General features: G+C 37.2%; 1 protein-coding gene across 3 annotated transcripts in view; it reads left to right on the forward strand.

The window, feature by feature from the left end:
* The first annotated feature begins 3896 nt into the window (after positions 1-3896).
* The window catches only part of dlgap4a (discs, large (Drosophila) homolog-associated protein 4a), a 105307-nt gene continuing 86512 nt past the window's right edge, over positions 3897-22691 (forward strand). For 2 of the 3 annotated variants that reach the window (XM_017305875.2, XM_008414207.3), the window contains exon 1: positions 3897-4616. The gene's annotated coding sequence lies outside the window, so the exon portion shown is untranslated. The remainder of the gene's footprint in view (positions 4617-22691) is intronic. The other variant, XM_008414208.3, reaches the window with a different exon arrangement.

Here is a 22691-nt window from a genome sequence, read left to right on the forward strand (position 1 = left end):
CGAGTGCAGGCTGCATCAGGAACAGCCTGTTCCTCATTTTATCAGCAAATATGTTTAGTGCAACTAAAAGCATTTGCCAGAGAGCAAGTGCATCCAAAAAGCAGCAGAAGGAACCTGGACATAGACAAATCTGACAAAAAAAAATCTAAATAAATAACCATGTTTAAATTCCAGCTATATTCGAAGCATTCTCATTAAGAGCACGTCGGTGAAAGCCTTTCGGCAGAATTTACTCCCTTGTCATTTGACATTGCTTTACTAACCGTCTCACAGTCGTCCAACATGCAGTTTATTATGTAAAATACGTTTCCAGCTTTGAAAAACTACAAGCATCAATACTTTATCGGTACTCAGTTTGCCAGGGCTGTATGTGGAAATTGTTACATAAAGGCGATTGTCACTGACTGACTGGACCGATCTGATTGAACTCACAGCAAAGCTCGTCAATTAACGGTCTCTGTGCAAACAAAAAGGGAAAGAAGAGACAAAGGCAAAAAAAAATGTTATCTCTGTTGATGACACTGATGTTATGATTTCTTCCTTTGGCTCAGGCTGTGTTGCATGACATCAGTATTATACTTCTCCATATTTTGCCACATTACAACCATAAACATCATTTGGATTTCAATTAGTAGATTGAACACAAATTATTTAATAGTTAGCTGTCTTACCAAGTTACCTAATCAATAAATTGAAGCTGTGTGCAGAACTTAATCTTAGTAAACATACAGTTATTCTATGAAGGCTTTAGAAATGTTACGGATAAACTTATGGGGAATTTAAAAGTGTGTTGTAGGTATGAACACAAAATTTTAAGCTTTAGCCGTGTAATAGACCACCTTTTGAGTCATCAGCTTAAACAGGCAATGAGATAAATTTACAAAGCAAATGGAAAAATGGGAAAATTTAGGAAATAGACCCCAAAAAACCCAAGTTTCTTTCCATCAAATGAAACACGGTGTGTGGAAATAAGCTGACATACTCAATGTTAAGTTTTGCAAAGTTTTAGTTGCAGTATTTCACACAATTTTAGCATAATTGTCCATTAGTGTGAAATGCATTATTATAGAAAACATTATTAGCATAATAAAGATTTTTTTTTTAAAACAAGAGTGAACAAATAAATGTCTTTTTTTTTTTTGTTTTTTTTTTTTTGCTTTTGCCAAAATTCATTAAAAAATCATATCAGTGAAGCAGTGAAACACTACAGCTGAAACCAGACAATCTTATTGACAGACTGAATGCTATAAAAGAGGAGCAGATGTGCTTGTGGGAAGTTTTATTCTCTCATTAACTTTTTAAAAATTATTTGATATATTCAATTCAATTTAAGCTTTATCAAAGACACAAAATTCTGGTCCAACAAAATTATTGTTTTGGGAAAAACAAGAGGCACCTCTGAAAATTGTTTTGTCGTCCAGGACAAACTGCCTTTAGTAAAAATGTCAGCTTGATTCAACTATAGTTTGGTTGATAATTTGTGTCTTATGACCCAGTAAGATCTTGTGGTCAAGCTTTCGAAAACCAGGAAGATAAACAGAATCCAACTAATTTTGATCAATTCTAAGCATTAAAAATGATTAAAGGTGTCACCGTCTGTCAGGATTCCGACTAAAAGTTTATATTTTCTTTGCATTTTGCCCATAACAGATACAGGCTGGCCTTCCCTTGAGAACTCTTCAGCCCGTTTAGAAAGCGGATGAAGTGATATCCAACAAGCAGGAGTGAAGCTATGAAAGCAGAGCTATAGAAATCATCCATCTTATTCAGAGACAACTTGCCAGATAACTTTCCTCTGCTCTTTGAAAAGGTGCAGCTGAATGACTCATTTTAAAACTGTACAACTGGCTGCCTCTGTCCCTCCTTTGGATATTGAACCACAGATCAGACGGTGAGATTCGTCATGGTCTTATCCAGCCATCCTTAATGCTCGTGATCGTGGGCATTACTCTGGGAAGTAAGGATTGCGTTTTATTGTCAGCTTGATTTCATCCTGGGGATTAGTCATATTCATTCAGCTGCTGGAGGCAGAGGCCTCGCGGTGGCGTAAAAGAGACTTTTTCATTTTTAAGTGGCTTTTATTTGAAGGAAAGGTGGGTAGAAATATTCTTTTAACCGGGGGGTCTGCTCAAGCACTGAAGCTGCAGAGGGGTCACCGACCAGAGATGAATACGTTTAGGCATTAAAACATGTGATTGGCTGTTTTCCTCTTCTTCTTCTTTTCGTTTTGCTCAAACAGACAGTATTATTTATAGCTTCTCGTACCTCTTTTTATCTGTTTAAAGAACATCAGCAGATGAACAGACTTTCTTCGATGATAACAAAAAGAGGTAAGAAGCTTTTGCGGTTCCCAAACTGGGAGTTTGCCTGGAATCTGAAGAGACTGCATATCGCAAGGATGATTTATGTTTTATCCATACGTTTTGTACGTTTCCTATACAAAACCTTTACAAAACCACTTCAACCTTTCCACATATTATCACATTACCCCCACAGACTTTTGAAGAAGAACATATAGTTTGCACAATGTTGTACAAATAACATCTGAAAAGTGTGGCTTTAACGCTCCTAAATGAAATCTTGTTTTTTCTAGAACTGTAGGTGGAACTAACAGATATAAAGGCTCGAAAACATTATTTTAGATGTAAATAATCTACAAAATGTGCTTCACTTAGATAAATAAATTCACTTTCAATAATATTTTATTTTATTGAATATGTCAGCATGTTTACAATCGAATATATTTAATTTAACAACTTATAGAACAATAAAAAAGTTGTAAGTTTTACTTTTAGATATTGCTGGCTTCCTTTCCTTTATTTTATTTAGACTAGTCAGAGAAAACCAGAAACAAAAAGAGACCTGAAACATGCAGAACCTCTAACAAGCACAAAGTTATCAGTTCTGCAGCAATTTTCTGAAGAATATTAAAATGAGGGCATAAAATAATGCTCTTTACTATTTCATTCAAAGTTTGGTTATCCTATTCTAAGAACATGAGAAACAGATTATTTTGTGAAATATTAAAGATAAATAAAGGAGTGAAAAAGCTTAATTTTAATCAGACTATCCTTCCCAACCATTTAAAACTGGGATGCAGTGTTTCCATTTTCCCCAGTTGCAGATATATTTCCATGTTACAGAACAAATAAAGTCATTTGGTCATTTAAACATAAACTAATACAGGAAGTGCCTCTTCAACAAAGCCACACTAGCTATAATTCTGAAATGTAATACTTCAAAAATAAATTTGCTTTAATGGAAACGCACCAATTTAGAAAAATATATATCATTTTTCAACTAAAAAGTTTTGGCGGAGGATGAGATGTTTTCTTTTTAGTTGTTTTGAAATTGGTTTATTTCACAAAACGGCAAGGGAAACACTTTTTTCGCATCACGAGTCACATGATCAACAACTGGACGTTACGACCAGCGGAAATCGGGAATCACAAAGTGGGAGACAGTAGGAAGTAGTTGGAGGATGATGGCACAGCAAGTTTTTAATGACTTATCGCATGAGCAAACTTATTCAGTTGTGTTTTTAATTGTGTTTCTTATTTAATGGAAACACCACAATTACAAAATTGTGTTTTTTCCACTAATTTTGCACACATTTGAAATGGAAATGCAAATACTGACTGTACAATACAGTCAGTATCACTGTTGGTGACATATAATCACCAACAGTCATGATGATTATATATACCCCTTCTAATGCCACCCTGGGCAACTGCCCCTTATCAAAACATGCTTCTCCATTGTCTCCTTTCTTTTACTTTGCTGAAGTTAAACATGAATGTTGTGACGGAAATGATTTCAAGTAGAGTTTGTTGCCTTTTTTATGTCACATGTCTCTTATCACAGATGAGAGTTTCGTAGGGATTGGAATTTTATTAAATTTAGCCACATTTTGCTATAATATTTTGAAAATCAGTGATTTTGGGTTGCTTGCATGAATGACGCAACAGATTTCAACGAGACAAGTCGCAGGATAATAAAACTGATCAACCGATGATCTCGCTCAAAACTTGGTGTTTCTTTTCTCAAAAACGAATTCCTGGTTAAAGTCGTTTATCTCTTTCTCTCTCTTCTTGAATCGACAATGAGCAGCATCACTCTTGACACACGGAAAGAATAAATAACACGCTCACGCACCCGTGCTGCCTCCCTCTCTGATGATGCTCACTCATAATGATTCATCAGCCGAGATCTGGGCTCCGATGAGTTCATTTTCGGAGCCGAGTGCTCAGTCGTGGGCCCTCGGATGCCCCCACCCCCACCTCCCTCATCCCGCGTCTCGACGGACCTGAACGCTGCCGCAGCCGCAGCAGCAGCAGCAGCAGCAGCATCACCGGCGGCAGCCTCCAAACTGCGTTTTTCCCCCTCCGCGGTGGATCCCCGTGGAAACCGGTGAAACTGCTGAAGCACGACCGCTGGACCGCGGAAAGCACACCGGGCTCGCAATAACAGAGGAACAAGAAGAGGACTGTCGTTACGTTGTGAAAATTCATCAGGCTGGTCGAGATACACAGCTGGCTTGACGGCATGTAGGAGCTGGATAACTATTCTTGTGTGACCGACACCCATCTGCAGTTGATTACAACACAATGAAAGAGGTAAGACCGCTGATGAATTGTGTGTTATCAACGGGACGTTGCGGTTTTTATGTAATAAATAGACTGACGTCTCGGATGGTGCTCATCAGGATGCATTGTTGCAACGTCAGTCCCTCTCCTGAGTTGGAATTTATGATTTTGCCTGTTTCACCTGTCGACTCGTGAGTGTGGCTGCTGGATGCCGATATGTAACTTGATATGTCATGTCAACATCCTGTTTTTATTGGGATTTTTTTTTTTTTTTTGCCTTTAGCAGGACCCTTGCTGAGAGAATGGCACCTGGAATATTTCATTCATTTTTCATGAAGTATTGACTTGTGGATGTTAAATGACTCAAATCGGCCCTGTTGTTTTTGGTAAAAAAGACAGAATTATAGTGTGGAGAGGGAAAATCTGGATTTTTATTACGTTTTTTAATAATAATTTGCTTGTATTGGATTACACAATCCCCCCCCTTCTTTTTATGAATGAGCAAAACCTTTGACTTATCAGATCAAGAACTATTATCTAATTGAAGTGTTATCCTTCTTACTCAAAGAAGTGTTGTAGTTTTTGTTATTCAAAAGAAAAACAAGATCTTCCTTCTGGTTCTCCATACTCTAACAATAATCAGCAGTGAATCTTGAAACAAGTCTGCCTCAGAGATTCAACATTACGACTTTTCCTGGTCGATGCCGCTTCCAGTTTCCCTTGAGATTTAATCTGAATTTTTATTCCAAGGACTGTAATTCAACAAAGAGAAAAAACTAGACTGCAAGTTCTTAGCTCGATGTCATATATTTGAAATTAACAGAAAATTGAAGAAATACAAGATTATCACTATTTACAGCTGGGTGAAAATGAGTATCAAAAACAGAAATATGGGGCTATTTGCATGAAATTCATACCAGATACTGGTATTGCACAAATTAAAACAATTTAGTTCATAAATGAAGTTATTTGTTAAAAATTACGTTCCTACAAATGGAATGACAAAGGGATAAAGTCTTGGTTTAACGAAGTGTTAAAAGACATAAAATGCTTATGAGATTGATGAAATATGTTAAAATGTTAAAATAAACTGGTTTAGTCCAACGTTTTATAAAAACATTTGTGTAAGATCTCTCTTAGCACCTTCTCGTCCTTATTGGTGCAAAATGTTCACATTGGTTAAAGGTTGCTTTCTACATTTTATAAATGTTCTAATGACCCCTGTCAGTGGGAAAAAAACAATTTCAGTGAAAACTAGAGGCTCTGCAAATGATTTGTGGAAAAAAAAGTGCAAAAAATGACCACAAGAGTTTTCAGAGAGCTAACAACAACATGCATAGAACTTTAGGAAGATCTGGAGTCACTGCAATAGACTCCACTGAGGAACAAAAAGCTTATTGAATCTTGATCAAAGTTTGTTGCAGAACATCTGGGCAAGCCTATGAAAAACTAGAAGACAAAAATTAAACTATTTGTTTGCACTTTAGTTGGACAATGAATGGCAATTAACCCCAAAAATACCACAAACAATGAAATTTGGTGGTGGGATCATAATAGCTTGGGTTTATCTTTTAGCATACTGGTAAAATTTATATAACTGAAGGACATAAGAATAAAAATAAATGTGTATACTCACTAAAAACCTGAAGTTTAAATACTCTGGTCTTAAATATACATTAGGTTTTGAAGAAAAAAAGAAAAAAAAGCTGCTTGAATAATCCAATCAGTGACCAGATTGGAAACATTTAATAATAGGACAAACTTTTGATCAGGTTGCATGAAAGAGAAATTCTCCTTCAAGGTTTAAAAACTGTTTTTTGTAAAAAAAAAAAAAAAAAAAAAAAAAAGGGTCAAAATCACAGCTGAGCATCTTTTGCAGCTAGTTTCTCCATACAGGAAACATTTTGAATCTGTCAGTAACATCAATGGTTTTCTAGTAAATACATTTCAGTTAACGTAATAAAGTACAGACTAATTTATAACTGTGTCTTTGTACATGTGGATGACTTTGACAGCTACTAAAATAATGTGTACATTTTAAGTCAATATCCCAGATAAAAATATGTCTACTTAAAAATATATACGTGTTCAGTATTTATTTCTCTAAATGTTTTTGCCATTCTTAAGAAATGACATGTTTTTAGTAACTGCATTTATAGACTGCAAATGCTGGGAGTTTTAAGTTCTGCTGTATTAAACAACAAAAAAGCTATCCTCTTGTTGATCACTGGAGTAAAATTGGCCGATTCTGATCTCTGCTGGATTGATAGTTCCCTCCCCAGTCGGCATCCAAGGATTGCGATTGATTTGTATCCAGGGCCATGATTCAGCTGTCCTTCTTTAGCACCACTTGCTCCAATTAAAAGCTAATTTTGTTTGCAGAAGACTGGTTAATATTACATCCGCTGCTCAATGCGACCACAAATCTGCGGATGGTGTGCTGGAGCATGTCAGTGTAGCAGTGCTGTGGCACACACATTACAATGCCTGCTGGATAATGGAGGTTTTGATTCCAGACTGCCCTTTTTAATGAGTGCAGGGTTGTAAGCGGAAGATCACACAGACTCAGTGTGTTGTACAAACGCAGCACAGGAAGAGCCCCGCTGGTGGTGGACCATGGAGCATCTCACTGTGGTGTCAGTGTCACATCTGTTGCCCATGTTGAGGCTCTACCACCGAGTCAGAAGGAAACCCAGCTGGCTCTGCTCCAGTGTGGTGGGTGTGTTAAAAACCAGCTTAGTCAGGGCTATACTGCAGCAAGAGATTGGACAAGATAGAGAAGAGGGGCACTCACATACTGATAATGCCGAAATGCTGCAAAGTATTTAAAGTATTTTCACCTCTGGACCTCTGGGAATATTGCATCAATCTAGGAAGAACTGCACAAGTCACACTGAATTACTTAAGTTAACATTTAGACAGCTTGTATGGATCTTCTGCTAAGTAGTTTTGCCAAAAGTGATTTTTTTTTTACTGGCAAAAAAAGACATGGGTCATTATTTTAGGAAGGTGACGACATCCTTCGTCCTATAAATCTTCTATTTTGTTTATTTAAAGGACTTGACTTGTCTCTGAATTGTCTTTTCAGTTTTCACTGTAAGAGGTAACACACTTCTATCTGTCCAGGGATTGCTAAAATCCCTTACTGAGAAAAAAACGATAATGCTGTTTCTTATTTCTGGGAAAGTCCTGAGAGTTTTACTATTAAAAATTAATACCTGAAATAAAAAAAAAAAAAGTAATTTCACAGACTGGCTGTTTTAAAAGAAATATGAATATTATTTGAATACTGAGCTGCTAATAGATTAAAAGAAAAGATTTTAACATAATAGCCTGAGCTGGAGGTTGGAGATTTATTTTTGGGTCAAGCTTTTCTCTGATAATAATGAAAAAGAAACATGGATATTGAAACATCAGTCAAAAACTGTTGGATTATAATGGTGCAATACTAATTTGGCGTTTCACTAATGCTTGCATTATAGACAGAGAAGATAAAATGTGTTTCCAATATTAAAGTATGTTAAAGTTTTAGTGAATTACTGTCCTAAAACTGTAATTTATTTCCCATCTTATCATCCCTATCATTTAAAGTCCTTTTTAATTAAATATTATAAAGTTTCCAGAATGACAGAAGCATAGTACAGTTCTGCCCCTCCCCCATGTATTGCTGTGCACTGCCAGTCAGCTAGCTTAGAAAAAGAATTTAGAAAGTCCCTCTCATTAAAAAAATGACTAACCTAAAGCAGCCTTGCCCATCATTCTTATGAAGAACAGTCTGTCTCTTTGGTTATGCAACATGACAAAAACTCAGAGCACAGAAGCAAACAAACCCACTGAATGTCAGAAACCCTCAAAACAAAATAGAGGCTTTAGAATGACCTAATCAAAGTCCGATCTTAAATCCTTACCAGTAATTAAGGTGCATTCACACCAGGTCGCTGATTTGGTCCGGACTTTTTTTTTTTTTTTTTTTTATTTGCTGAGGTTTACTGTCACGTTGTGCTTTTTTGCAAGCAATCCTCGTGACGATTGTTGGACAAAAATGACAGAAGGAGCGACCGATCACAGACCCAGACAAACAAACGTTGGAAGTCCTACTTTTTGCATTTCTGTTTTGCATATTTGTGCTGTGATTAAAACTGCAGTACCATTTTGAATGTCAAGAGCAGCTCATGCAATGCCCGTTTTGCTATGTGATATTTCTAATTTTGGAACGGCGTCAGCATTAATGCATGCTGCAAGCTGAATGAGACGAGGTGCACTGCAGCCCTCGACCCTCAACATGCTGCCAGCAGCTAAGCGGAAAACGGCGGGTCAGGTATGACTTCAGTACGTGCAGTAGTAGCGTTAGCAACAATTTTGCCATGATGCTCATCAACAGTGGCTCATGAAGCTGGTCTGTGTTCACCAGAAGCAAACTGCACCAGAGTTCAGTTGTAACCAGACCGAGGCCACCTCAAAAAACGGGTCTTGGTCCAGTTGTTCAGTCCGCACAGGATTCACTTGATTGTATTCACACTTGTGCAAAAATATTCAGACCAACAGGGGAAACAAACTGTGGTCCAGTTAAAGTGGACCAAATGTGTCAGGTGTGAATGCACCCTTGGTTTAAAGCGGCAATTATGTTTCCACATTGATCCGGGTTGGTTTGGGCAGCTTTTGTCATTAATAAATTAAATTAAGATTAAAAGATTAAGTTGCATAATTTATTTGTCACATTACTCTTTATACGTTATTATCTAAAACGTTTAAGGGTGACAAAGAAAAATAAAATCTGTAAGCGGTCAAATACTTTTCCACCAAATCCGTCATGCTGACAGATGTTTCTTTTGAAAGAAGTACACATAAAGTAGTGTTGTTGATAGAGAACAGAGGATCGTTTTAAGCAGTATTTTTGATTAATGCATGCAACATAAGTAGAATGAGATGTGACTGTGAGAAAAAAAGAAAAACCTTTTAGGTATACAGTAATCCATTGTCATTTTTTTGGCAAATATCAACTGTCTACAGTATATCTATATATAATATATATAATATATTTCAGCACCGCAGCATTTCATTGAATTTCTTTTCTTTGATGAAAACTGCTATCTGCCAGGGATTTGGAGTGAACGAATGTGAAGCAAAACATTTTGGGAACGACAGCTAAAATAGCACATGTCAACTAAAAATCTCTCCATTTCTAAATCTCAATCTTCTTCTACAATATACCACTTTTAACCTCATTATCAAGAGCCCAACCACAAAATGTGTTGTATTTTTATGCTCTAACAGTATCATAATAACGATATCTTAACACTTCCAGTGTTGGTAGAAAAATGTGACGGAGGAAACATTTCATTTAATTATAAGAAAGCCTGGAACATGGACGCTAATGGAGGGTAGCATTCGTTTTGTCATGGGAGTAGAAAGAGCGGAAATGTCACAAGGTATTGTCCTAATTGGCATTTGAATAAAAGTGGACAGCAGCAAGCCTCTTTCCTTTTCCTCCTCTGTTTTATAAACTTGCTGCGTTCCCGAGCCAACCTCTCCAAACATCAGCCTTTTACTGCGTGTGAGATTAGATGAACAGAAGGTAATTCCCATCCTGCAGTTTCACACACCGTTCAAGTCGGCTGTTATTCCAAACTATATTGAATGATGCAGAGCTACAACCAAAATCAATATGGATTACAACATTTTCTTTGCTATGGAGGCTATGCTTATCCTCCCACTGCAACTTATCCATGGAGTTGGTTGCAACCTAATGGTAGAAATATCAAAAAAGCTTTATTTTTCTTCAGACCTCCTGCTCCAAGCTTGTAGTGCGTAAATATAATCAACTGACATGGAATTCTGCTGTGCGTAGAAATAAAGTTTTACTACTTTAAATGTAGATTTTAAGCAAAAACATTATGACGTCTGTTATATTTGCTAATTTTTTTAAATGATCGAGTTGAGGAACAGGCAGCTCTGCGTAATTTATTCTTCTTTTACAAGGAATTTTGTTATTATTTTACAAATATATCATAATTGCATTGCATAGTATCACAAAAGAGCAGTTTGTAATGCTCAAATGGATAAGTGGGTTAACATATTCTAATCTAACTTTCCAGTTTGTTGGATGGAGTCTCACTGCTGTTCATGTAATGGAATCATGTTCAAAATACTTGCATGTAATATCACCATTGCAACATTTTATAATATTGTTGGGCTACAGCTGTGTCTGGAATGTGTATTTATCCTTTTTTGATCAATTTTTAAGTGTTTCCAGAAGGTAAACATATTTGTTTTCAGTAAGTCATACCTTTACAGTTTGTTCTACAAATCGTGTTGAAATTCAGTTTTTCCTGGTCGTACATCCGACTGATCCGAGGGGCTGCAGTTTATTAAAAATATTTTTTCTCTACTCCGATGATGCCAGAACAGAATTTCACATGTTTAAAATATCAGAGCCTCCTAAAAGGTAGAAGAACTTTGATTTCAACAGGCCTTCTGGTGCTGAGGCCTAAATTTAGCTTCATGTGACACTTTGTGCTTTTCGTGAGTCAAACAATCTCCGTTTCATTGAGCACATCAGCTTTTGTTGGGACAAGTAAACAGTTTTTGGATTTTGATTACCATATTTTCCGGACTATAGAGCGCACCTCACTATAAGGTGCATTTACAAAGTTTTTTTTTTTTTAAACTGGAAACGTACATATATAAGTCGGACCGGGCTATAAGCCGCTGGTATCTCCGCCGCTCTCGGTTTTTCATGTATGAAGGACGCAGCCCCGCGTCTCCAACGCCGAACCACGGATTCGTTCACTTCGAGCTTACGTGCAGCGGCTCTATTTCCCTCCTGTACTGCTATGAAATTCTTTGTGTTGTTTCCAAAATGAGGGGGTGTGAGTTTGAAGAAATTTCTCCGTCGTGCCTGCTGCTAGCATGTGTTTGTTCTAAATGAAAATCAGCGCTTTCTTATTTGATTTCCAATTTCGACTTCTAATGATTCACTTCCTGCTAAAGCGCCCCCTGGTGGTTGAAGAAAAATCCACAGAAAAACCGCACCAGGTTCAAAGTGTGGGAAAAAAAGTAGCGGCTTGTAGTTAAAAAAAATATGGTATTGTTTTTTCTACTACTACTTTTAATGGCAATTGAGGTAAAATTGCAGTTATAATTTTATCAACTTGATCATTAAAACAGATGATTGTATCAACCCTAAGCACATCTGGAGAAGAATATGTGGCTTTCTGGAAATGTCAGTGCCTCAGTTTTTCTAAACATGCTACAGATGGAGAAAAATCACAAGGCCAAGTCTGATTTAAAATATTTCTCATAGAAGTTACCCAGGTTTCAAGACAGGCATATGAGAGTGCTCTTTTATGAATCACACCATGCTCACTGCCAGGGAAACTGGTTTATATACACTATTTCACTATATTTACCATAGCAACAAGGCACCAGTGTAACTCCAGTTCACATAGGAGAATGAGCTTGCTTACGCTTCCTCGCTATCACTGGTGAAATGTCTTAGTGCTCCATCTGTTCATCCATTGTCTCATCATCACCCTTTTAAATTTGTGGAGGCAGAAAACTCAGATGAAGAACGGGAATGGCGTGATTTCATTTCTGAAGAGAGCGCCTCCTCCGATCCCATATCGTCTCCGCTGAGAGTGATTTTGTGACCTGGGTAATGCTGTTCTGAGTCCATCTCATACGGGAGCTGATGAAGGTGGCTGTAGGTCATGAAAGTCGCCCAGCTCTGATGCCTCTCAGTGCTGCTGAGTCAGTGACCTTTCCTGCCTTTAGGTCGCTGTGTTCAACAAGCGTTTTTTTTTGTCTTTTCCTCTCTTCCGGATCCCTCTTCCTTCCCTGCTCCCTGCTTTTACGCTCCACAGCAAAAAGAAGCAAATAAAAATAAAAGGAAGACAAAACGTCATAAAGATTTTACGTTTCTGTGATACCTCCCTATTTTCTTTAAAGCATCTCCGTCAAATTTATGTCCTGCTTCCGAGCTCAAAATAGCAGCAAGAGGTTTTACAGTAAGCCTCCTGACGAGAGTCTTGTTATCTCCCCGTGTGTGTTGTTTTACAAAAACGTCCCAGCCTGGGCTCCGTCGCAGAATGGATCCTCTGACACGTATTTGCATGTTAAGCTGAGCGCTCTACAGGGACAATTAATCAGCGCGCAGCCATTAATGAGTCTGAGTCCCATGGTGATTAATTATGTCTCATGTGTCCAAAGCAACCTGGGAACAGCTGTTTGTTTATGTCACTGTTTTCATCTTTTCACACATCCTTCAGAAAAAAAAGAAAAAAAACCCCAACAAAGATACATTTGTCTGGATATTTAGTTTAGTTAAATTGAGTTTGCACAAACTGAATTGCTTGTTTTTGCTGCTTAACTCAGGCAGGAATCATTATGACTGAATATTTGCTGCATAGAGGAAGACATACGAAACTACGCAGAGAAGCAAAGTGGCACTTAAAGCTTTAGGATGTTTTGTTTTGTGACTACAAAGGAGAATTTCCTCAACCTCTGCCTGGATTTCTGTGGCAGGTCATTGGTGTCTGTGGGTGGCAGTGTGCATGTAAAAATATTCCTTGGATGGAACCACAGCTCTCAGGGTTTCACTGTAATATCCACTGGCCTTGAATCCTAAGTTTGCTTTAATTATTTCTGTGTAGACATAAAGAGAGAGAGAGAGAGAGAGAAAAAACCAGGTGCTAAAATAAATTGCATTTCAGAAATCTGTTTCTCTGCAGCAGGTCTCAACCAGTTCACATGCATATTTTGGAGGCCAGCGGGATAACAGAGAAATGCTCTAATATTCACTGTGATGTTGTTTTGAACAAGCATGTGGGCACACTGTAAACAAACACTTGTAATGCAGAATACAGTGGCCTGCTAGAGTATGCCTACCTCTTGATTTATGTAAAAATATTTAAAAAAAAAGTAAAATCATGTAACAACTGTAAATTTTGATGTGGTTTATGGAGATTTTCTGTGGACCAAATCAAAATAGCTGATTATTATCCGGTAAAGATGAAAACAAATCATCCTTTATACATTTAAAAAAGAAATAAAAATCTGAGAAGTGTGGTGTGTGTTTGTATTTGGCACCCCGTGAGTCGATGCAAAACTTCACCCATTCAGCTTTACAGAGCAGCTCAAACTCAGTCAGGTTGAAAAGAGAGTGCCTGTCAACAGCAACTTTCAAGTCTTTTCAAAGATTTTTAATCAGTCTGTACTTTGACTGGGCCATTCCAGCACATAAATATGCTTTAATTTAAATTCCTAAGTCATTGGAGCTCTATGGGCTATTTGTTTTGTCCTGCTGGATTTGAGCTACATTCAGCTACATTTGTCTTCACATCAACTCTGAACAGATTTCCTGACCCTGACAGAGGAAGGCATCCCCACAGCATGGTACTGCCACCAGTTTTCATATTTTTCATGGTTGGGAATGTTAGTTTTCTGCCATATTGTTAAAATTTTAGGTTCATCTGACCAGATCTCTGTTGCATATAATGTTGCATCTGAAGGCTTTTTGTTGCTTTGGGTTTTATTTAAGGGTTTCAGAGTGAAGATATACCTCAGTTCCCAGAGTTTTTATTTGTTAATACATTTTGAACCCATGTATTTTCTTTGATCACAATAATGCACTACTTTTGGTTTTATCATATCGAAGCCTCTGGCTCAAGGTTTCTGACAAAACAAAGAAAATATTAAGGGATGTGAATACTTTTGTAAGGTACTGCATGATATTGCATTTTGCTGAATAAACAGAGAAATGCTCTAATATTAATCCAGCTATCTAAACACTCCATAGTTCGATTTACAAATTGTCTTTCTCTTTATCGGATTCATCTTTTGCTCAACAGTGAGAGTCATTATGCAGAGATATTGGGTTTTATTAAAGGGTCAGAGAGCAGATCTGAGCTCTCTAAAGATTAACACCGCTGACTGTCTGCCTTCTGCCTCATGTCATCAATTACACTCACTCAAACTAAGACTTGACCCTGGGGGTGCGGTGTGTCTGCATCTCAGCCCTGAGCACCATATGGACCCGGGATTTCATGTTATCACGCCTGATGCATCACCATTTTGCAACAGAGCAAAGGATTATCTGCAGCCTTGGAAATGCATTGCTGTGGTTAATGCATGGAAACCATTAATGGCGAGATTCAATGGAAAAAAAAATCCAAAGAATGTGGATTGTTACATTTCCTTATGCAATACTTTATCCCAGACTTACATTTATTCTGGAAGATATGCGAGGAGCAAAAAAAAAATAATAAAAAAATCAGTTTGCTGTAAATATTAAAAGGATTGTATGCATTTTTGTTGTTAGTATCTTTTTTAGGTTAGAATGTCTTTATTGGGATGTGGGAACCGATTGGCTAAACATAAAAAGGAGAAAAAGGAAAAGAACGAATTTAAAATAATCCGGCAACACTTTATTTGAAGGGGTGTGCAGTGCATCAAAACCGACATAATACTGTCATAAACGTAACATAACACCGGTTATGAACATGAAGGAGTCTTTATGAATGGTTATGGGCGTTGTCATGAATTATCATTTGGTAAATAACAACACTTTAATGCAAAGTTGACACTTTTAATGGACATTTAATGTAAGTTTTAGTGCAACTTTGCATTAAAAGTGTTATTATTTACCTAATGAAACAGTCATGACAACAGTCGAAAACATTTTTTAGATTTATTTTTCTTTATTTTTGAAAGGGACAATGCATAAAAAAATACATGTGTGATATAGTTTATTATGGAAATATCGTAGATTAATTTAAACAAGATAATTTTCATTAGCAGTTTCTGGTATAAAATACAAAGCAAGAATACAAATGAAAAGGAACCACACAAGAGAGAAGTTAAAGCTCGACATTTTATTGTTTGAAAAGCACATAAATCCCTTTCTGTTCTGGTGTGAGTTCCCCAAATTAAAGGTAAACTGAATGCAAACAACAACTTCAAAACACCCAACTATACTTTAAAATTTGAATAATCTTTTCTAGTTTCCTTTCTCCTTTTCTTCACACCTTTTTCCTGATCAGGAGTTTTTTTGTCTGATGCATTTTGGAAATGATACTGAGTCCCAATCTGTATCTGATAAAATATCTTGATTCCTCCGTATTGTCTTATTTGTTTCTAAAAATATCTGGGGTCCTTCAGCAGGAGTTCCCATGTTTTCGGCTTCACTCTGTGTCCATCAGGTCATCTGACGTCCAGTCTCTCTTCTACTGCAAATATTATTGAAATGGATGATTGTGGCAGAAAATCAAGATTTATGTTATTTAAAATAAAAAATATATATGGACTTTGCAAGCTGTGTGTACAAAAACAGGAAAATAACATCCTTGTGCCTTTAGCTTGAGAAGCAGCAAGATAAATCCAGCTGACTTAAAGTCAGAGAAGGTAAAAAAAAATAATAAGGAGAACAGGGTTAATTTTAGTAACCGACCTTTGAAAAGGTGAGAATAAATAGCGGGGCAGTTTTCAAATCCAAAGTAGTCGATAATAGCAGCTCTTGCAAATACTTTGGGGTCAGTCTGTTGTGAAAGTACACTCCATACTCACTTTGTGACTTCACCCTAAGCCTGTGTTTCCCCCCTGGACGCTTTCAGACGTGCAGGAATTCAATCGTCTATTTTTTTTGTTTAACTTACGGATATAGCGGGAAGCGAGGAGGCTTTTGTGCTGGATTGCAGGCGGGCGCTGTTTACTTCTGGATCCCTCACGCTTAGGCAGGCCATCTGGTCCATGTGTGGGGACTGTGATTGCCACCGCGACTTACCATACGAAGAAATAGTTGCAACGTGTTCAAACTCTTTCGTTTTGCTTAGAAAAATATCAATGAATTTTAAGGTAACTTAAACTGAAACTAAATATCTTTCGTATTCAATCGAGCGTCAAATCATCTAGCGATATTATCAAGAGTAGATGGCTTTTTAAGCAGTCTTTTGCAGAGGTGAGGATCTTTTTTATTTCTATTTGAGTAAACATCTGTATACAACATCTGGACCACAAGATTTCCTCGTGCTTGGAAAGAAATTGCAAATTATGACTTGGCAATATCCTTCCAAATTAAGCTGGAGATTTTGTTTTAAAAATGTCTAGTTCTTCTAGCCTGAGGATGAGGACACAGATCCTTCATTTAGGAATATGGTTCCTCTGAAAGAGCAGTAACTCAACAGTCGGCATCGAAGCAGCATTAAATTATTTACCAAAGAAAAAACAAAAACCGGCTCTCTGGTGGTGATATACATGCTGAACACAGTGTTCATCTGTCATGTCCTGATGCTGCAGCGGCAGCATCAAGCTAGCAAGACGACTTGCAACACTGCAAGTAGCATTTAGTGTCCACATTACCAGGTTAATGCAGACACTTTCCACTCCAAAAAAAAAAAAAGCCTATTTCAGTGGCGCATTTTAAGAAGGAATACTTTGGCATTTTGCAGATCAAAGTGAGTTCAAGCCAGAGACTGGGAAATCACATCGGATGCTGCTTTGTCTTAATCCCGTCTTTTCACACAGTCAGATTCTTGCACAGTAAGTCAGAGCAAAAACTAAAATAAAGGTAGACAACTCAAGGAGTCCAATCAATGCCTTGATTGCAAATTTTAGTAATCCCAAGTATTATGCCATGCAGGTGTGATCAACAAGTCAAAATATAAGAAATGTGTAGATTTAGTTTTTCTTTCAATCTGCACTGATCTCATCTTAAACAAAATGAGAGATGCAATTGTGGTCAAACTCCAATCTCCTGTTTTTATTTACTTATTTATAGTTATTATTTATTATTCATGTTAAGAAGAGAGGCTCTGCAGAGAGCAGTTGTTAAACAAACTATTATAAAGAACGACACATATTACACAGCTGACATTTTAAACTATCTTTAGCAGCTCATCAATATTAAAATAGCAATTTCTGTGTGTATTTTGCTTAAGAATGTAGATCATCATCCTGTCTGTAAGATAAACATTGGTAAAGATTTGCACATCAGGCTTGTTCTCTGTCTCTCTGTTTCTCTCCAATACGTCCTAATTTCAGAGCAGATATGTCATAAAAGATTCATATTCTTGGCAAATAGTTATATTCTTGTGTGAAAGGACTGAGTCCTCTTTCTTCAGCAACAGCTTCCACACCGAAGAGCATGGTTAAAACTAGATTTTGACTTTCTGGCCAGCTGGTCACTATTCAGGGTCATTTAAATTAAAAATTAATTTAATCAATTTCTGATCACTAGATGATTTCTCTGTGCATCACTAAGCAAAAGTTTGTTTTTTGTGGTATGTGTTTGGTTTGTAGACCTTGCAGACACAGAGATGACCCAATACTTTGACTTCCCTCCCTTGTTTTGACAACACATATGATCTTTCTGCTCCAATCCACTGTTTTTACTTTGATTTTGACCTTCATTTTAGTTTAAATGAGACAGAAAAAGTGTTTTGATTATGGTTTAGAAAAACATAGATTGGGAATCCCGAATTTTCTGTGAAAGAGACATTAATTTATCACTTCCCTGAATAGCCCTTTTCGCAGAAGCGTTGGTGTTGTCACCACAGTAACCAGGTCAGTGAAATGGAAGCTTGCTGCTTCCTGTGGGGTTGTCATGTACTTTTAACACATTAGAGGCCTTCTCCTAAACCAGAGATCTGGTGTTTATTTTGCATATTTCTGTAAAGCCAGGCTGCAGCATGAATCAAATTGTAAATTGGGTCATTTGCTTGGGAGAAAATTAGATATCGGATTCAATTTTTGTTTGTGTATTACGATAAAGTGTCGATTAACTTTGACATTTGACTCTCTCAGTACATTTCCTTTGTCTTAATCTGTATTTGCATATGTTTTCCTGCAATAAAAGGTTATGTAGCTGCCATTAAAGAGATACAAAACTCAACACTCAAGATAAAAAGGTCAGGAATGCATATTGCTGAAAATAAAAGTGCAGCAAAAAAATGAGTTGCCACCTTACGGACTGCTTTGCTTTTTACTTAACTGTTTCATCAAATGAATTTTAAAACCCTGAGTGAAAACAAAATGCTTTTTGTGTTATTTAAGTGAAACATGTATTGCTGGTAATCTGGCCCAAGATGATGAATACTGTCTCGTGAACTTAAAAAACCCAGCAGTGTTTACAAATTGAGCTGAAAATGGCAGCTCCGCTCTGTGCAGTGCACTGACCTACATTCACTGTGTGATGGACACAGAGATGGGATGCATGGAGTTTGTGTTTTCACAGAGCCAAAACAACTGCTTCGTCACGCTGAAGCTACTGAAATGTCTTTGAATTTGAGGGACTGAAGTTTCAGCATGGTATCCGCAGCATTTCAAGCGACTGCTGGTTTCCGCAAGCCGTCCTCCATAACATGAGTTTTATTCTGAAAGGTTAGATGATTTGTTGGTGAATCTGGAAACAGAACAAGCTGATTCCATGCAAGCAGTGGTATCAGTTTGTCACTGAAACCATTTTGGTAGAAAACCTTAAGATCTTGGGTCTGCGACTCCAAAACCTGAATAAAATGAATGACTGACCAGCCTTTGAAATGTTACTGCCATAAAACGAGCTGGTTACTTTCACTTGAGTAACTTTTTGGAAAAAATGTACTTTTAGGAGTAGTTTATTTGTTTTACTTGAGTAATATTATATCTGACAAACCTTTTGAGATGTTCAGAGCATAAAAGAATAATGCAGTAAACTCATATATTGACATCAGAAGTACTTTACCCTCTTCTACATATTGTATAGATATTACCCAATAACTAATAGTTTCATGAGATTTATATTGAACCAATTGGATTTGGAAAAGTATTTCTTTTACCTGGATTTGTTGTTTTTTTAAATATAATGTAATGTCATATTAGTTATTTGCATTACTTGTTTTCAGTTTAGTCGTAGAAATACTGGAATTTGCAAATAGTTTTATTTTTTTTTTTGGATCGATGACATCATTTCTAAGGATTGAATAATTTCTTTAGTGGTTGCTTTTTACTCTTACTTGAGTAAAAAAATGTTGAAGTACTGCTTCTCTGAGATGAGTATAACCTTTGGTTATTCTACCCACCTGTGATTGGGAGGAAGTGACTATATAATACAAACTGCAGAGCCCTTTCTCGTTTTAGCTTTAAACATTGATCAGAATTTCACATATTTGCACAGACTGTGTGCAAAATCTTTGTAATAAACCAGCTAAGGAGATAAAATATTCAATTTTTCTGATTTCCAGCAGTGCATTTAAAATCTTTAATTCAGAAACTCCAGAAATTCCCTTTGTTTCTATGTCTTTGATCACTTCTGCACCTCATGTGTGCATCTTTACAGCTGAAACTGCGACCTGATGCCAAAATAGGTGCAAGTTGCTTGCATCTGTTGGGTTTAATAGGTGTTCATGTATTTAGCAAGCAGCATGTGCAAAATGTTGCAAGAAAAATAGAGGAGGTTGCCCACAAGTAGGCTCTTCATGGTGCAGGATGCAAGCGCAAAGAGGTGTTGGTGTAAAAACTTTCTGTTCCAAGTTATGACTTTGGCAATATCATACACAGAAACGTTTATTTTCAGAAATGTACATTTTCACAGTCAGGAGGTGTTTCGGTGTCCTTTGTTAATCTCAGAAGTGTAAATCCTCCCAACCTAAGAAGATTCAGTATCTGGTGCCCTCGCACTGAAAGAGATTTGCATAACAATGCGATCACATGCTCACTCCGTTAAAATGTATCGAGGGAATTAACGCTTATCACAGCTGTCCTCGTTTTTATACTTCAGTTAGCTGTCTATATATTATTCATTGTGGGTTTGTGAGCGTCCACAGTCGTTGCGCAAAGTGGAGCTTGAATTTAAGTATCACTCAAAGTAGCACGGACATCGGAGAATACACACTGAGAGCAGAGTTTACCACATAAATCTCCTCACATCAGATTTATTTTAAGGGAAATAAAATACGTCCAAGACAAAAGCAGGAAAAACTAATTGATTATTGAAAAACAGAGAAACAGTAGTGATGAGTTTGTTTTTTTGGTTTGTTTTTTTTTTTTGCTGGATGTCTGATGGAAAATGAGTTGCTCTGCAGCACTGACAGGATTAGCAACATCTGCACAGAACTGACTTTAAAAAATGTTTCATCTGCAGTGGCTTTGCGGCGGCGTGGAGGTTACCACTTCTGCACAATTTCTTCGACAACTCAGCGCGTCACTCAGCGGGCAGGTCACCCTGAGCTGTCTTGTTGCAAATTTCAGTTGCACAAGCCGTGAAACAACAAGACCTGACTATTGTGGCCTCCAACCACGTCCTACTGAGGTTAAAATCCTTGCTTGTGTTCCCACAGTCAGGGTGCCTTCATTGTGAGCTCCAGTGTTGCATAATTCACAGCAGGGTGGGAGAGCCAGGCAGCTCTTGAAGAAGACTTCTATGCAAAGCGACAGAAACGTGCTCCTGAGGCTTAAGCAAGGCTAGAAGGCAACTCCTTCAAGAAGATTTGAGTCTCAGCTCTTTCCAAAGTGACAGATCGACTGCACTGCAGGCCCTAAAGGAAGAAATCTAAATTAACTTTGAATATTTCCATAGTTTACTTTGCTTTCTGATGCATGGCTAAGGAAGCTCGCTAATGACTGAGCTAATATTAGCCTGAGATTCACCACCTGCGTGGAGAACATCTGCCCGTCATCAGATGGCAATCACTCTATTCATCCTTCGGGTGCAAATTAATTTCCTGTGGTTATCCAAAGGTCGTACAGGCCTCTGCATAGCACAGAAACTAAACAAAAAAAAAAAAGTTTTTTGCTCTTATTTTTGACCTTGGATGTCTTGGTACTTAAGGGATTACTTTAGTTGGTGCTACAATCTTTGACTTTGTTCTGACCCACAAGATGCCTGAAGCAACCCCAGCTGTGTCCAGGCATCAGGCGAGTTACTTCCTACAGCATAAATTTTTAGACTTTATCTTGAATGTCCAGATCAAATAGTGAAAAGCAAATCCCTTCTTTTAAATCTGCTTGCCACGTACAAGCAAAACAAATGGCATTTAATACCTTCAACTTTTTGTTAAGCAATAACAAATATTTTTGCTAAATTTATCCTTCCGTACATAAAACAAGATTTCTCAATAGAAATACAACTTAAATTTATTGGGAACATTTTTAATGTTTTTGTAAAGCTCTTTAAATAGGGTATGTCAAATCATCCTTTTGGTAAAATAGAAAATCATTGTTTAAGATCTTAAAATTGACATTTTATGTCAGTGTTATGTTCATGTAAGACTCAGAAAATATGATGTGAATGTTTTATTGTGTTCAATCTGACTGGACAAAGTCTTTTCAACAGTTGTTCTCTTCTTGCCACTCTTCCATTACGGTCCCATTAGTGCTGTTTATAGATATTAGTTGTTGTCGCTGTTGGGTTTTTTTTCCCAATAAGTTATATATTATTGTGATGGTGTCCTTTCAGGCAACAGAAAATTGCAGTTCTTCTAAAACGCTGCTAACAGAGTCTTGACCAGCACCAGGAAAATCTGCTCCATCACAGTTTCTAATTTTATCAAAGAAAACATTTCAAAATGTTGCTATTGGACTAAAAAGCACCAAGTGGTTTAGCTCTGGAGCTAACTTTTTGAAAACCTGAGATACGCACGAGCTGTTGGTTCCTTTAAATTGAGACTGAAAACATTTTTGTTCACTGCAGCTTTTGATCAAAGTGTCTTTAAGATTAAATTCACATTTTCGCTTTTGATTATTTGTATGCAGTTCATTTCTGTTGTCTTGACTTTTCGGTTTCTGATTATTTCCTTGTATTGATGCCTTAATATCTTATCCTAGTTTTTTCCTTTTGTTGGCTCAGTTATTTCTTCTTGTGTTTCTGTTGTTTGGGGCTCCATCTTTGCTTTTTTATCTTAGTTTGCCGTTTACTCTTCTTCTCCCCAGCTGGTTGTCACCTCCTCTTAGTCTCTCTTCCCCAGCTGCAATCAGTTACTTGTAATTAGTTCCTTTGTCATCTCCACTCCCTCCTCTGTATATTTACCTCCCAGACTCATTACTCTGAACGTTCCTAGTACCCTGCCTGTTTTTCTAGGTTTTCCTTCAGTTTCTTTACCTATGTAACTCATAAATAGTCATAGTTATTTTGTCTCT

This window comes from Poecilia reticulata, chromosome 7 (genome assembly GCF_904066995.2).
Source record: "Poecilia reticulata chromosome 7, P_reticulata-male-v2, whole genome shotgun sequence".
NCBI classification, from domain to species: domain Eukaryota; kingdom Metazoa; phylum Chordata; class Actinopteri; order Cyprinodontiformes; family Poeciliidae; genus Poecilia; species Poecilia reticulata.